The 16,153-nt window shown below is 45.3% G+C and overlaps 1 long non-coding RNA gene across 2 annotated transcripts in view; it reads right to left on the bottom strand.

Moving 5' to 3' along the window:
- Positions 1 to 585: 585 nt before the first annotated feature.
- LOC144767133 (uncharacterized) overlaps positions 586 to 16,153 on the bottom strand; it is a 175,881-nt gene continuing 160,313 nt past the window's right edge. For both annotated transcript variants that reach the window (XR_013598069.1, XR_013598068.1), the window contains one exon: positions 586 to 1,447. This is a non-coding gene — a long non-coding RNA (uncharacterized LOC144767133). The remainder of the gene's footprint in view (positions 1,448 to 16,153) is intronic.

The following is a 16,153-nucleotide window of genomic DNA, read 5'->3' on the forward strand; positions in this document are numbered from 1 at the left end:
CAAGACAAAACAAATTTCCAAGTCTAAGACTAGGCATCTTCGCTCTCTAGTCTAGTTCCAAACTTCAAAGGATTATCGATTACGATTTTTCTCGTGAAAAAACGAGTCCTTCGGTTTTGGTGCTTGCAAGTACCAACAATTATCCCAAAGGATACCCAAGATTAAGACCAACTAAGGACTGGGAGACGCTCCACTTATACTTAACTGAGATATCGATGATGTCACCAGAAGACTCGTCTTAGTGTTTCGCTCTACAAAACTTCAAGGGTCCAAATCAGGGCGATAGCCAGGGCAGCAGTCCTCGTAGCCGTCGGGAAGCGGGGAACCTCGCAGCAAAGACCTTCGGACCACGTCGACATGCAGGGGTCGATGAGGTGGTTGGCCGTCCTCCAGAATTTCCACACGAAGCTCCTCACGAACCTCTGGCTGACTGGTACCACTGGAATCGCCCCAAACGTTGGGCGCCAGCTGAGGTACTGGGTTTTTAAGAACCGGCACAGAACCGGTAACCCAGTGGTGTCAGGGTACACCCAGAGACCTCGGGTTCTTCCTGATCCAGACCACAGAAACTCAGAGTCTTCTAGGTGAAGTCAAGGATCGATTTTATTGGCTGCAACCAAGGTAACAAGTGTCCTAGAAGTACAACACACGGGGAGTATGTTCTCAGGAGACTGCTTCAATTTACAAAGTCAGGCTTCTCTCTTTATACAGAATATTCAGCTTCAGGCAAACATTCTTCGAATTTGTAGTATGTCATTTACAGTTATTGGTTACAAAGAAAAAGCAGAGTCATGATGACATGTACATATTTCACGTCGTGCTGCCCACAACAAATCACCCGGCAAGGCCTAACATTTCATCAGATATCGGTGGACCCCCAATAAAACAGGCACCTCCCCACCATAAAGTAAGTGAAGCAAAAAGAGTAGAGACAGATGTGAGTAAGATACGGCAGGTGTGCGCGCTGAAATGGTTTTATGGCTTGTTGAGCCTTGATGCTATCTTGTTCGGCCACTGGGAGGGGAACTGACCTAACGGGTTCGGCCTGGGGCAATGGTTCCAACTTGCACAGGTCATAGGAAAGTCGATTAAGGAGTATGTGTCCTTGTGGAATTGAATTCAGCTGGATTAAGGCCTATGTAAAGGGCAACACATAAATGGAAGCCAAGGGTTCAGAACGCAAATAACGATTTCGAGGTAAAATTGTTACCCGAATATGCTGAAAATATATGTACATGGTGTGCTCGTCATTCTCGGTCTTTTGATACCAAATTCGTCATGTTTCGACGAAGTTTTAATTCTCAAGTCCAGAACGATTACATGAATCCAGAATTTTCAGAACCACAGGCTCCACCTTGGTCGTGGTCATAGGTGTTCCACGTCTTGCAGTCAGGCTGTGCATCGCGTCCGACCTCTCTCTTCCAATGACTGGAGGGCATTCTTGAATCTAGCAGTGAGTATAAAACGAATTTTTAGAGAACTGGCAGGGGAAGATGTTACACAATTTAGTTTTCTCTCCCAACCCCAAGTAGCTGAGGAAATACGTATCATTTACTAAAAAAGGAAGATACTGTTGATACTCTGAATCTTTGCATCTGTGTATATTATTCATTCATGAACTTTCACTGTTGTGCAGGTCTACAAACACCTATAGGAATTTCCAGCGTACATATTATCTTTTGTGTCCATTCCTTTCACATTTATGGCTGTTGCAGGAAATCTAAAATTATTAATCATATAGCCTGTCAAATTCAAACTGACTTTTCCAGCAAAAAACGTACATGACCCGAGGGGTATCAGAGAACTTTACAGCAGCATACATGAATAGCAACATAAACATTAGAATACAGTGACTAGCATCTAGAGTACTGGAGGTCACATAGATCAAGGTCATTGACCAGATGCAAAGAGATGCAAAGAGATGACGCTTGAGGGGAAATTCTTTTAGTTGTCTCTTGAAGTTCGTGAAGGAGGGATTAGTCCTGATGGGTAGTGAGAGAGTTCCAGGTTGTTGGGGCATTCCCAGAGAAAGTGCAGGAGAGGGCTTTTTGTTTATGTCTTTTTGGAGGGAGCGAGTTGGAGCTTCTTAGGTTTCTTGATTGTCCTGCTTTTGTGAGTTTGGCTGCGAGGTGTTCCGGTTTGACTGTGTGTACAGCTTTATGTGTGAGACAGGCAGTTTTGAAAGCACAGCGTGCTTCGATGGGTAGCCATTTTAGATCCTATAGTGCAGGGGTGGGGTGGTAGTATTTTTTGGTACCTGTGACCATTCTTGCTGCTGCATTTAGGGTGGTTCTCATGGGGGCTATGTGTGTTTTAGCAGTCCCAGTTAGTGTGGCATTCCATAGTCAAGTCTGGAGAGAACTAGAGATTGGGTTGCGATTTTTAGGTCATTGGGGGTATGAAAGGTTTGAATTTGTTGAGGAGTTTTAGGTTGTAAAGGGCATCTTTTGCTGTGGAGTTTATGTGGGAGCTCATGTTGAGACTTGAGTCTAGAGAGATCCCTAGAGATTTAGCTGAGATTGTTGGAGTGAGTTTGCAGTTTATAGAATCAAGGTTGTTTATCCATTCTTGGATTTGAGGGGGTTGTTTGTGATTGGAGAAAACAAGAATTTCGTTTTTTTCTTGGTTTAGTTTGAGATGGTTGAGTGTTAGCCAGTTTTCTACTTTTGATAGTGTGGAGTTGAGTCGGAGGATATCATTGAAGCAGGATATCTCGAGGTACATCTGGGTGTCGTCAGCATAGAGGTGGTAGTCGATGTTTGCTTGTTTTAGAATGGTTGTGAGTGGTTCCATGTAAATGTTGAAGAGTGTGGGGGAGAGGACTGAGCCTTGGGGAACACCGCGAGTTGAGGGGGAGATGTCAGACATCGAGTTTTTGTTTTTTATGAATTGGGAGCGGGTATATAGAAATGAGGAGAACTATTTTAGGACATTGCCATCTGCTTCGATACGCTTTTTTAGGGCGTCTAAGAGTAGCTTGTGGACTACCGTGTCAAAGGCAGCTAGGCAAGTAGGCAACATCTGTTTGAGTCAAGGGAGTTATAGATGTTATTGTTTAAGCTCAGTATAGCGGTTTCTGTGCTGCAGCCCTTTCTGAACCCGGATTGGTGTGAGTCAAGTAGGTTGTTAGATTCTAGGTGTTGGTTCAGTTGGGCAAGAACACATTTCTCCAGGACTATGGCTAGGAAAGGAAGGTTGGTGATGGGCCTGAAGTTTTTGAGGTCATTCGGGTCAGCGTCTGTTTTTTTTAGAAGGGGGGTGACTCTGCCTTGTTTGAGGCAGTCGGGAATCAGTCAGTTGTTTAGGGAGCTGTTGATGATCTTTGTCCACAGTGGGGTTAGGTTGAGGTTGAGGTTCTAAGCCAGGGAGGCGGGTAGAGGGTCTGCATAGTGGTTGGAGGGTTTGCCCAGACGTTGGTCCCTTGCTCACTTTGCCACTGGATTCAAGCTAGCCTGGCCGATGACGGCTGATTAGCCAGAAACCAGTCCCAGGATGCTTGTTTCTGCTCCAAGGAAGACCTGGCTTGGCAGTTTGGGATGGACTGTTCCCATGAGGCACAGGGTCAGACTGATTTGCATATGGCCATGTCTGAACTGGGGTGGCAGAGTGAGCTAAAGAATGATGATAGATTAAACCCAGATCAGTTGACTGGGGGTGAGTGCTTGCAATGTACTGTGGTAAATAAATAAATAATACCCTATTTTTGACTAGACTTATAGCATAACAGATAGCTCAATAAAATAAGAGTCAAGATTCGAGGTAGCAGGTTTATTACAGCATAAGGACAGGATCAGGACAACCTGCATAGGAATAGGACAATAAGGCCCGGCAGCTGCCGGGGCTGGGTCTGGGATGAGCGCGCTAACATTCAATAACAAAACACAGGCATATATACATAGCGCAAACACATAGCATTACATTGCAGTAGGCGTAGCAGTGGGTGGAGCAGAAGGCGTGACGTGTAGCAGTCGCGAGAGATAACAGTAAAAGTAGGTGTAACTGGGCGTATACATAGACATGTGGTGCAAACGTAACAGAATATGTCATGAATGGGCGGAAACTTTGGGGGGGGCTACCTAAGGAGCCGGGACCTCTAACCTAATGGTGCGCGAAAACTGGCAATGACGTGTTACTAGGAGAAGCTGGGGGCTATGAACTCTGTGCTAGGAGCAGAGACTAGAGTCTGGAGGGTCGGAGCGACATGTACCTAAACCCTATCTGGTATCTGATGTTTAGGGAACATGTTGATATAAACTAGAAGTCATGAGGGGAAAAGCTAACTTGACTCTAAGTCTGGACCATGCATTATTCTACATGAAATGCGTGATGAAGAATATTAAATGACCATTAATACAGTATTTCTCTAACGTGGAGCCGAATAGGCTAGACAATGACGAAAACTATTGATGCAGTTCAGTAGCTTAGGAATGCAGAAGAGGAGGACTGAACTGATAACTGGAACTATAACATACTCTTGGCAGACTCAGAGGCAGAGCCAAGCTGCACCGGGCACTGCGAGGCAGGAAGTAAGTGAAGGGTCGAGGATACAGGTGGGGGCTGTATCGCTCCTTAGCGAGGCTTTCAGGAGACAGGAGCTGAATCTGTGGTCTGGGCCCTTTTGAGGCCTAGAAACGGGGACTTTATAATGGAATAACGTGCACACTGGGAAACGTGGCAACATTACTCTACATAGGCCTGATATTCGTAGTATTCACGAGGACTGGAAACTAACATACTAGAGGTGGACACAACTGGAATTGCGTCATTAATCGGACATGGGGAATAACATATGCATATTGGTCATGCACACATAACATATGATGGATGAAGAGTAGGGACACAGAACATGGCAAAATTTACTTTTCCACATTCCCTCCTTGTCACTACGTTTCCATCAGGAAACATCAATTTTCATGATACCATCTATCATTTCATACAGTACCATTTGCTCGTCTCGAATTGTCTTGGAACGGGATTTGGAACGGGGCTTGGGACTAGGAATACAAGAGGTAGCACACATGCTGCAAATCGCAGGGCCACATTGTATACAGAGGCAGCAGCTAAATATGATCGCTACTGCAATACCTAGAAAGGACAGGACTTTCCATCCCCATACGGAAATTACATTCCAGAACCAACCGGACCATGTCCAGGTGCCTGGATCTTGGTGTAACAGGTGGGCAATCTTATGGAGTCTGGTTATAGCTGAATAAACAGACGGCGCGTTATTTGGAATGAAAATGCAGCAACTAGATCCGATGACTCTACAGGCCCCGCCCCTATCGGCCAGTATGACGTCAAGGACGAGACGATTTTGCAAAACGACAAATCTCATAGCAGATTGTTCTTCGGTTAGGTTACCTAGAGCAGAGGCAGTCTCATTAACTACAGCTTCAAGGGTTCTTGTTAACCTACGGATCAGTTTACTATTCTGGACAGGTCCTACAAAGAAGAAGAAACCTTTATTGAAATCTGTATACTGTTCTAGAGTAGTTTCAGTATAATCGACAATTGGGGACTCCCTTCTATGTCTAATGTGTACTAGATGTGTGTTTCTGTGATAATCAGATGGGGCTAGAAAAACAGGTGGCAGTAGGAAAGCAATGTAACAAGTTCCCTCCCAATCGAGGGGCAGACGGACATATGCAGTTTGACCACAAATAAAATAAGAATGACGTGAAGCTTTGAAAACAGATTTCCCACTGTCACTATACTGGATAACAGTAGTACATTCACTATGACCTATGTGTACAGAACCATAACTACGGACACATAATTCGCCTTTGACAGGTAGTACTGAAATAGCAGGTAAGTCTGGAGTAGTATCAGACTGAACATTCAGGACCATGAAATTCGACGAATAATTACCTAAATTATAAACTTCATTTTCTAGATCTAAACCTGTTCTGTGGGGGAGACCTTGCTTGTCTGGAAAACATGTACTGTTAAGAAAAGACATATCTGTTGAGGATGACGTTAACGTGGACCATGCTCCACACGAACCATTGTGTGAGAATGGATAAGAAAAAAGTGGCAGAACTCCCTTCGGTGTCTGAAAAGGGGGGAGTCGACCACACACCCAACAATTAGTGGCATTGCTGGTCTGGTGTGAATAATGTAACATACGGATAAATGTGTTGTTGCGCATAGCGAGGCGGTAAGAATATTCGTGAGGAGGCAGATCACTAAACGTGTGCTCTACTGTAGCATTAGCAGACATATTTGCATGAGGAACTGGAAAACACAGGAAAAGTGCGTAGCTGGTGCAGGAAATCATTATGCTGAGAAATAATATGAAACTCAGAAAAACGATACATTGAAGTGAACTTCGACTGACTCTCTCACTATGGGGGTCTATTTTATACATGTCAGAAACAATTTAACCGTTTCACCTAGGGGAGGACTTATACAATCAAACTGACTGACTTGTTTTACTAGACCTTAACTTCAACTTATACTCCTGCTGCGGAGTTTTCTCTAACAAGGGAGGGGTTGTAATAATGTCTTGTGCGGGACAGTCCTTAAGAGTAATATTTTGGCAGTCTTTCGAATCCTGGGAAATGTTTTTAGACGCTGGTTTCAATCCTTTGAAAAGTTTTACATGAGAAAGGTGGACCCACCCCTTCCTGCCTTCCAACTTGACGGCAGTTCGGGTGGTCAAGAGGACCTGACGTGGCTCCTTCCAACGTGGTTCCAGCGGACTTGATCTGTCGAAATTTCTGATCATCACAAGGGAGCCTGGAACGATCTCGTGCGGTGCCACCTCGGTATTGTCTGGAAATGCGGCGGCAACCTGTGAACGACATGAGTTGAGGGCAGACATCAAGGAAGCTAGGTAATCTGTCAGCATATTACATGAAACATCGGTAATACTTCGGGGTCTAGGAGTACCCCACATGTTAGGGGGGCGGCCGAATACGACCTCATACGGGGACAGACCTGATCTGGAATGTGCGACCATGCGCATATAAAATAAAGCGACTGGCAGAGCTATTAACCAGTCCACACCTTTGTCTTTACAGACTTTTGCAATACGGATTTTCAGAGTCTGATTATGTCTCTCTACGAGACCGGCTGCTTCAGGATGGCGTACACAATGGAACTTCCACTGGTACCCTAACAAAAGGGAAACGTGCTTCATTAACTCTGAGGAGAATGGCTGACCGTTATCAGAATATACGACTCTAGGGAGTCCGTATCTAGGGAAAAATTCACGAACCAACTGCTTGGCAGTGGTCGCGGCTGTGTAATCTGGGACTGGATATGCTTCTGTCCACCTGGACAAAGCGCATACAACTACAAGGACATACTTGAAACCTCGACATCGCTCCATTTGAATATAATCCATCTGGAGGACCTCAAAAGGGTGGTCAGGGGGCTGGAAACCACCTTGTTCCACCGGGACACTTTTACCTGGATTAAACTGACAACATATCATACAGGTACGGACTTTCTGCTTGGCTGCAGCTCGTAAATGCTTGTTGAACCAAATGTTCTGGATACTGTCTAACATAGCTTTTTCTCCTAAATGTGCTGGACTATGTGCGGTATTGATAATGACTTGAACCATAGAATCGGGGAGAAACCATGTGGCTCTACCCTTCGTTAACCATCCTTGATCTGTCTGGACCCCTCCTTGTTCAGACCATTTCTTGATTTCATCGGGAGTAGCATGTAACTGGATATCTATGACATCTTGTGTAGGGTCCTTAACTGTCATGCATGTAATCGGATCTGGAGTATGTGTCAGATTAACTGGAATGTCTGGAGTCTGTGCTGTAAGCTTGGCTGTGCGGTCTGCTAGATCATTACCTTGGGAAATAATGTCAGTAACTTTCGTATGTGCTTTACACTTCATGATAGCAATAGATGTCGGTAAATGTATGGCATCTAACAGGGCTTGAATAAGGAGACCATGCTGAATCTTGGTTCCATGAGAAGTCATGAAACCTCTCTCCTGCCAGAGCACTCCGAAGTCGTGTACAACTCCGAATGCGTAACGTGAATCTGTGTAAACATTAACCTTCAGGTTCTTGGCATGTATACAGGCTTGTGTCAGAGCGACTAGCTCTGCTGCTTGAGCGGACAGGGTGTCAATACGGTGTGTTTCAATAACTTCAGTGTCAGTAGTCACTGCATACGCGGCGACTAGTTCTCCTGTACTAGTTCTCATACATGAACCATCCACATAAAGTGTCAGGTCAGGATCTGGTAACGGAATGTCTGTCAGGTCTTGTCTTGGCTTTGTCGTAATGTTAACTACTTCCACACAATCATGTGGGTCTGGATTTGAATTAACTGATGGTAACAGTGTAGCAGGATTCAGAACGTTGCAGCGTCTGATTTCTATGTGTGGCTGGAACAGTGTCAATTCATAACCTGTTAAACGTGCAATTGTCAAGTGCTGTGTTTGTGTTCGGTTTAAAAGAACTTCTACTGAATGTGGAACTTGTACTGTCAAGGAATGTCCTAAAACTATGGAATCACTTTGTCTGATAGCTAGTGCTGTGGCTGCAACTGACTTGAGGCACGCAGGCAACACCTGGGCGACTGGATCTAATGTGCTCGAAAAATAAGCACAGGGCTTGTATTGTCCTGCTTGATCTTGTGTGAGAACAGACAATGCTGTACCTTCCCGTTCAGTAACGAAAAGTGTAAAAGGCTTACTGTAGTTCGGTGTAGCTAGAACTGGAGCTTGACATAGGGCTTTCTTTAACTCGTTAAAACTAAGTGTATGGTCAGATGTCCAAGGGAGGACAGTCGATACGGCTGCCTCCTGTGTCGTTAACTGTATCAGTGGCTTGGCTAGAAATGCATACTGGGGAATCCATTGTCTACAATAAGAAGTAAGGCCGATAAAGGCACGTACCTCCTTCTGGGTTCTGGGCCGGGGAAGACTCGCTATTAACTGGATACGGTCGGGTGTCAACTGCCTACCCCTCTTGGACAGCAAGTGTCCTAAGTATACCACTTGCTGGACACAGAATTGAAGCTTCGAAGGTGACACCTTGTGCCCCATCTCGGCTAGAAAATACAGAACTGTAAGTGATGCTCGCTCGCAAGCACGTTCAGAACGGGCTGTGATCAGTAGATCATCGACATACTGGAGCAGGGCAGTGTCAGTTGGCATGTGAATATTGTCTAGTTGTCTCTTGAGTGCTTGACTGTAAATACTAGGGCTTTCTGTGAAACCTTGAGGAGCGCGTGTGAACATATAGCTCCTTCCATTTAAACAGAATCCGAAAAGAAACTGGCTGTCTGGATGAATTGGAACACTAAAAAATGCATTCTTAAGGTCTATGACAGTGAAGAACATGGCTTCGGAATCAATAGCAGTTAACAGGGAAGAAATATCTGGAACAACTGGGTACTGAGGAATAATACATTTGTTAAGCTCTCGTAAATCAATCACTAATCGATATACTGGGGGTGCATTCGGATCAGTACGTTTCATGACTGGAATGATCGGAGAATTACATACATTGGAGTCAGTTTCTACAACTACTCCTTGAGCCATGAGCTCGTCAATAATTTTGGATAAGGCTGCTACAGCCTCAGGTGGCAATCTGTACTGTCTGATTCGGGGTAACACTACACCTGGTTTGAGAGTCACACGATGGGGTGTGATTTGCATGTAACCTACATCAGTTGGACCTTGCGCCCATAAATGCTGTGGAACATTAGACAATCTTGAATCAAAATCTCGTAACACATAGTGACCCTTAAAGTCACGTAGGAACAGACGTATTCCCTCTGGGGAACAGCAAATAACTGCACCTAACTCTTTCAGTGTTTTAATACCTAATAGATTTTCTGGACATGACTTAGTAAGTAACAGATCAGTAGTACGGGACAATGGACCTACTTCTAGAGTGACTGGCTTTGATATTTCATTAACTATTGGTTTTCCTGAAAATCCAAGGGAAACATTTCTTGAGCCTGAGAGCGGAGCCCCTGGAACTTCGGCATGACTAATTGTGGTCCTACTTGCCCCTGTATCGATCAAAAACTTTCTGTCTTTCCCTAATACTTGACTGTGAACATAGGGACCTTCTTGATCTACAGGTATCTCGATGAGAGGCAAGCCTACCTCCCTCTCTAGGCTGTTACATGAATATGACTGGTACTCTGGATACTCGGACTGTGCATACTGGTACATCTGTGATGTAACATGCTGTGTTGCAGCAATAGGCTGCGGTACTGTAACTGTCTGTGGTGCATTCTGTGACTGAGGAGTCTGTGAAACTTGTTCTTGTCTCGGCGGACGTGGTCTTTCTTTAGTCTTACCAGTAGCTATGTTGTGTTTCAGAACTGCACACTCGTTTATAAAATGACCTGGCTGTTTACAATAATTGCAGTTCCCTTTAACGGGAGCTGCAGGATGACTGGCTTGATTCGGACCCCTCTTCTGACTGTCTTGAGGAATAGATTGTGCAATTAGCACTTTCATTTTCGTGTCTTTCATACGTTTTCTCTCGTGTTCTTGCTCTTCCCTGATTCTATTCTGGTGATACTGGAGCATCTGGAGCATCTGGGACGGAGTGTTTGCTTGCCAGGTGCTTTCGACTTTCAGAACTCGATTTTTAATTTGTGGACTTGAATTCTCGACTAATTTGGTAACGAAAAGGTGAGGGTATGACTCACTACTTGTCTTGAGACCACTATTAATACTGAAACATTTCTCAAATCTAGAATAAAAATCACTAATATCTTCATCTTGTTTCTGTTTACAGGCTGAGATTGCATCCCAGTCTTCTTTCCTAGTTGTCAATAATCTGGGTAAAACTTGAATCAATAATTCTGGTAATTCTTTACATTTATCTCCAAGACCGGTACCTGGTACTCGTGCCTTGTCTTCAGCTTCTAGAGCTGTCCAATCGATCTTTTTCTCTCCCACCTCCCATTCTTTTTCCTTTAACTTTTCATACACCCCTGCGGGTAACAGGACCTTTAACATTTTAATGATATCTGGGTAAGTGTATTCTCCCATACGGAGCATGTCTTTTAATTCTCTATGGAACCCTGCTGGATCTTTGTCATGACAGGGAATTAATTTCTTCATTTCAAGAAGTTCCATCTTTGATATTGGAGTGTATACAAACACTCGTTGCATTACGCCACCCGCCCCTTGGACTGGGTGGACTTCTCGTAACGGATTCTGTCTGTCTATGTAGAATGGCTTATTTTCTGGGGGTGAGACATGAACAAAATGCGGGTTCAAAAACGTTCTATATTTGTGGCGCTGTTCTAGAATGACACTAACTAAATCGGTACCTAGACCTCTCCATCTATACTGGAGTAACTCGTTCAGGATATCGTGTAACGGGCCTGGATCAGAATGTTGACCCTCATACTGAGTAATGAGGTGCTGGATCATATACATACCCACCAGTCGTTGCTCGGCTGGGGGCAGTTTCAGAAACATTTGTGCCACTATTTCGTCTGGAAAAGTGGTAGAATCAGTAATCCATCGGACTGCTGATCGGGCTAGTTCTTGTTCATGCATAGTACTTAGTTCACTGTAACCGATTCGTGATTTCAGAATGTGATCGGTAGCTTGAAATACTTGTTCTAGGGAACCTTGTTCTGGTGCTAGATGTTGAAAAAAAGACTTGGGTTCTAGACGTAAATGGCGATCTGGAAATCTAGATTTTCCTACATATGCTATTCTGGCGGGATTCTCGTCTTCCTCTTCAGGATCAGAGATACTTTCTTTCTCACTTACTTGTGCTGCTTTACGCTGGTCGTGTAACCTTATTATTTCTTTACGAATTTTCTTGTACATACTCTCCATGGCACTGACGGTCTTGTGCTTACCCTCGGCTATATTATCACTCCACCTTGTCAGGATTCTCATTTCGGCGGGATCTTTAGACGGGTAATCTTGTTCTCTTATTAGACAATTGAGCAGGAACTTTAATATCATGAGCTGAATCTCGGCTTTCCTTTGAGACATAATTTCGCCAATACTTTCTGGATCATCCCCTGTACGGATGAAACGATATATTCTGTCTAGATCTTCTTTCATATTCGGCAAGGTGACTAGATACTCGGTCACTCTCCTTACACGTAAGGAATATAAAACCATAGTATATTCGCCTGGAACTGGATCATAGACACATTCGTTAAGGGCTTGCCTGATTTCTGTGACAGACCTATTACTTTTAGGAGTACGCTGTGATGCTTGAGCATGCAATTCGAGTGCCGATAAACGCTTGTGTGGCGGCGGGGTTTGAGGAGTAGCTCCTCCTGCGGCCCCTAAACTGGAGTCGTCTACTGAGGCTCTACGTCCTGGCAGAGTGGGAAATGGAACTGTAGGCTGGACCGGGGGTACCGTAACAGGTACTCCGGTGTCTGGAGGAGCGGGAAGTGCCTGATTTGCAGGGACTGGCGGAGCGCGAACAGGATTTGCATATTCGGGGACTGTGTCGTCCAGATAGGACGAAATAAAAATATCAGCTGCGGTCGGTTTGTGACGTAGCTTGGTCGGAACTAATGGTGGCGGGAAATTACCGGATGCCTCTGGGGTCGCTTTTGGCAAACCTTCGGCAAGGAGAGGATACATACCCTTAATGAGGGCATGCCTCTGTCTGTCTGACTGTTCGGCTTTGACTTGTTCACCTATCTCGATTAATTCTCTTTCTTGAGCTCGTTCCTGGGATTCTCTACTTAACTCTGACTTTCTGACTTCCTTTTCCGTTCTTCTATGCGCCTCTTTACGCCATAACTCGATGGCATCTTTCTGTGACTGTCTGGCTTTCTTTTTCCATAATGCTTCTTCTACTCGCATGATACATTCGGCATCCCATGTACCCGATACGGGCCATCTATACTTTTCTTCTAACTGTCTGGTATACTCTACCCATAAATCTAGATACAATATGGCGCTTATGCCATGTTTCTGATACATAAAATGACCTGGACTGTCCCTAGGCGGGACAGGAACTGCTTCCTCTAACAGACCCTTTCTAGTTTTCAACTGACGTAACTTGGAAAATATAGGCATGACTGAACTGTAATCTGGACACAATACAATACACAATAAAAACACGAAATCACATCGCACTCATACCACAACAGTAAATTACATGAAGAACATTATAAATAACAGTTCGAACAGAATATTACCTGGAATACTGAAAACAGAAACAGAACAGAATTTTCTCGAGAACGGAACAGACTAGAATTACTGGATGCACTGCTGTAACAGTACGGAACATACCGGTCCCATAAAGGGACACATCAGGACCCGTATCCACCTAGGTGAACACTTCGTTTGTGAGTCTGGGCACCACCAACCCACGGACCAGGAGTCAATTTAAATTGGTCCTGTCTAGATACTACCCCAGCAATGGTACTCACCGGGCAGCACGGAACGGAAGGCCTCGAACGGGACTGGACGACGGACGACGAACTTCGGACTTCGAACTTCAGTTACGGGTGGGCCTCCGGATACCTCGGACCTTGGACTCTCGGCTTGGGCTCTGGTCGGGACTCGCCGCGTTCCTCCACCGTCTCGTTTGGATGCTGGACCGCCTCCTCCGTCTCCTCCGTGGGCCTGAGGGATACTTGGAGCAGAAATATCTGCCAGTGCACGGTATGGTTCCGTCACGACTGCAGAGGGTCAGGGGGTCGGCGTGGCTTCACCGACGCGTGGGGAAAGGGCAAGTCCCTGTTCGGGCGCCATTATGTGGTAAATAAATAAATAATACCCTATTTTTGACTAGACTTATAGCATAACAGATAGCTCAATAAAATAAGAGTCAAGATTCGAGGTAGTAGGAGTTTCTGCAGGTTTATTACAGCATAAGGACAGGATCAGGACAACCTGCATAGGAATAGGACAATAAGGCCCGGCAGCTGCCGGGGCTGGGTCTGGGATGAGCGCGCTAACATTCAATAACAAAACACAGGCATATATACATAGCGCAAACACATAGCATTACATTGCAGTAGGCGTAGCAGTGGGTGGAGCAGAAGGCGTGACGTGTAGCAGTCGCGAGAGATAACAGTAAAAGTAGGTGTAACTGGGCGTATACATAGACATGTGGTGCAAACGTAACAGAATATGTCATGAATGGGCGGAAACTTTGGGGGGGGCTACCTAAGGAGCCGGGACCTCTAACCTAATGGTGCGCGAAAACTGGCAATGACGTGTTACTAGGAGAAGCTGGGGGCTATGAACTCTGTGCTAGGAGCAGAGACTAGAGTCTGGAGGGTCGGAGCGACATGTACCTAAACCCTATCTGGTATCTGATGTTTAGGGAACATGTTGATATAAACTAGAAGTCATGAGGGGAAAAGCTAACTTGACTCTAAGTCTGGACCATGCATTATTCTACATGAAATGCGTGATGAAGAATATTAAATGACCATTAATACAGTATTTCTCTAACGTGGAGCCGAATAGGCTAGACAATGACGAAAACTATTGATGCAGTTCAGTAGCTTAGGAATGCAGAAGAGGAGGACTGAACTGATAACTGGAACTATAACATACTCTTGGCAGACTCAGAGGCAGAGCCAAGCTGCACCGGGCACTGCGAGGCAGGAAGTAAGTGAAGGGTCGAGGATACAGGTGGGGGCTGTATCGCTCCTTAGCGAGGCTTTCAGGAGACAGGAGCTGAATCTGTGGTCTGGGCCCTTTTGAGGCCTAGAAACGGGGACTTTATAATGGAATAACGTGCACACTGGGAAACGTGGCAACATTACTCTACATAGGCCTGATATTCGTAGTATTCACGAGGACTGGAAACTAACATACTAGAGGTGGACACAACTGGAATTGCGTCATTAATCGGACATGGGGAATAACATATGCATATTGGTCATGCACACATAACATATGATGGATGAAGAGTAGGGACACAGAACATGGCAAAATTTACTTTTCCACAGTACAACACTCCATCGATCATCCCCTCTGGTTTTGCTTTGTTTGCCCTAAGTTGGCATGGTATGCCCAGACGTGGGTCCCTTGATCACTTTGCCACTGGATTTAAGCTAGCCTGGCTGATGACGGCTGTTTAGCCAGAAACTGGTGCCAGGATGCATGTTTTCGGTCCAGGGAAGACATGGCGTGGTAGTTTGGGCTGGAATGTTCCCATGAGGCACAGGGTCAGACTGATTTGCATATGGCCATGTCTGAACTTGGGTGGAGGAGTGAGCTAAAGAATGGTGATGGATTAAACCCAGATCAGTTGACTGGGGGTGAGTGCTTGCAATGTTCAACAGTCTGTCCATCATCCCCTTTGGTTTTGCTTTGCTCGCCCTAAGTTGGCAGGGTATGCCCAGACGTGGGTTCCTTGCTCACCTTGCCACTGGATTCAAGCTAGCCAGGCTGATGACGGCTGATTAGCCAGAAACCGGTCCCAGGATGCTTGTGTCCGGTCCACGGAAACCATGGCTTGGCAGTTCAGCTTGACTGATCCCATGAGGCATAGGGTCAGACTGATTTGCATATGGCTATGTCTGAACTGGGGCGGCGGAGTGAGCTAAAGATTGATGATTGATTAAACCCAGATCAGTTGACTGGGGGTGAGTGCGTGCAATGTTCAACACTTCGTCCATCATCCCCTTTGGTTTTGCTTTGGAGGGTTTGGAGTTGGCAATCACGTTGGAGATGTCCTCTTTGGAGAGAGGCTTGAAGTCCTTCCAACACTTGGGGGAAGATGGGGGACTGGGGACTAGGGGGTAGGCTTATTTTGGTGGTTGACAGAAAAGGGGTCTCGTCTTCGGGGAGTATGTCGTGAACTGGGGTTGAGTTAGGTTTAGTTATGGGTGAGGATTTGCTGTGTTGGGATTGAAGGTGCTGATCTAGGGAGAGCTCAATGTTGGTGATTTTGTCATTTAAGAATTTGGCCAGGTTGTTACACTGAAGTTTGGAGGCATGGGGGTTTGCTTTGGTGGGCTTGGAGGTCTGTTTCTGGATGATGTTGAATAGTTCTTTGGGGCTGTGTTTGGTTTGTCTAGTGTACACCGGAAGATGGAGGCTTTTTCCTTGATTATGTGTTTTTTGTAATTGCTGCGTTCTTTTCTGAGCTGGAAGAGTTTGGTTGTGGATGGGTTCCCTCTCCAGAGTCTCTCAGCGGCTCTTACTTTTCTTCTTTCTGAGTTTATATTTGGAGTTTTATATGGCGCTGGCCAGACCCGA

Source organism: Lissotriton helveticus, chromosome 7, assembly GCF_964261635.1.
Source record: "Lissotriton helveticus chromosome 7, aLisHel1.1, whole genome shotgun sequence".
Classification (NCBI taxonomy): domain Eukaryota; kingdom Metazoa; phylum Chordata; class Amphibia; order Caudata; family Salamandridae; genus Lissotriton; species Lissotriton helveticus.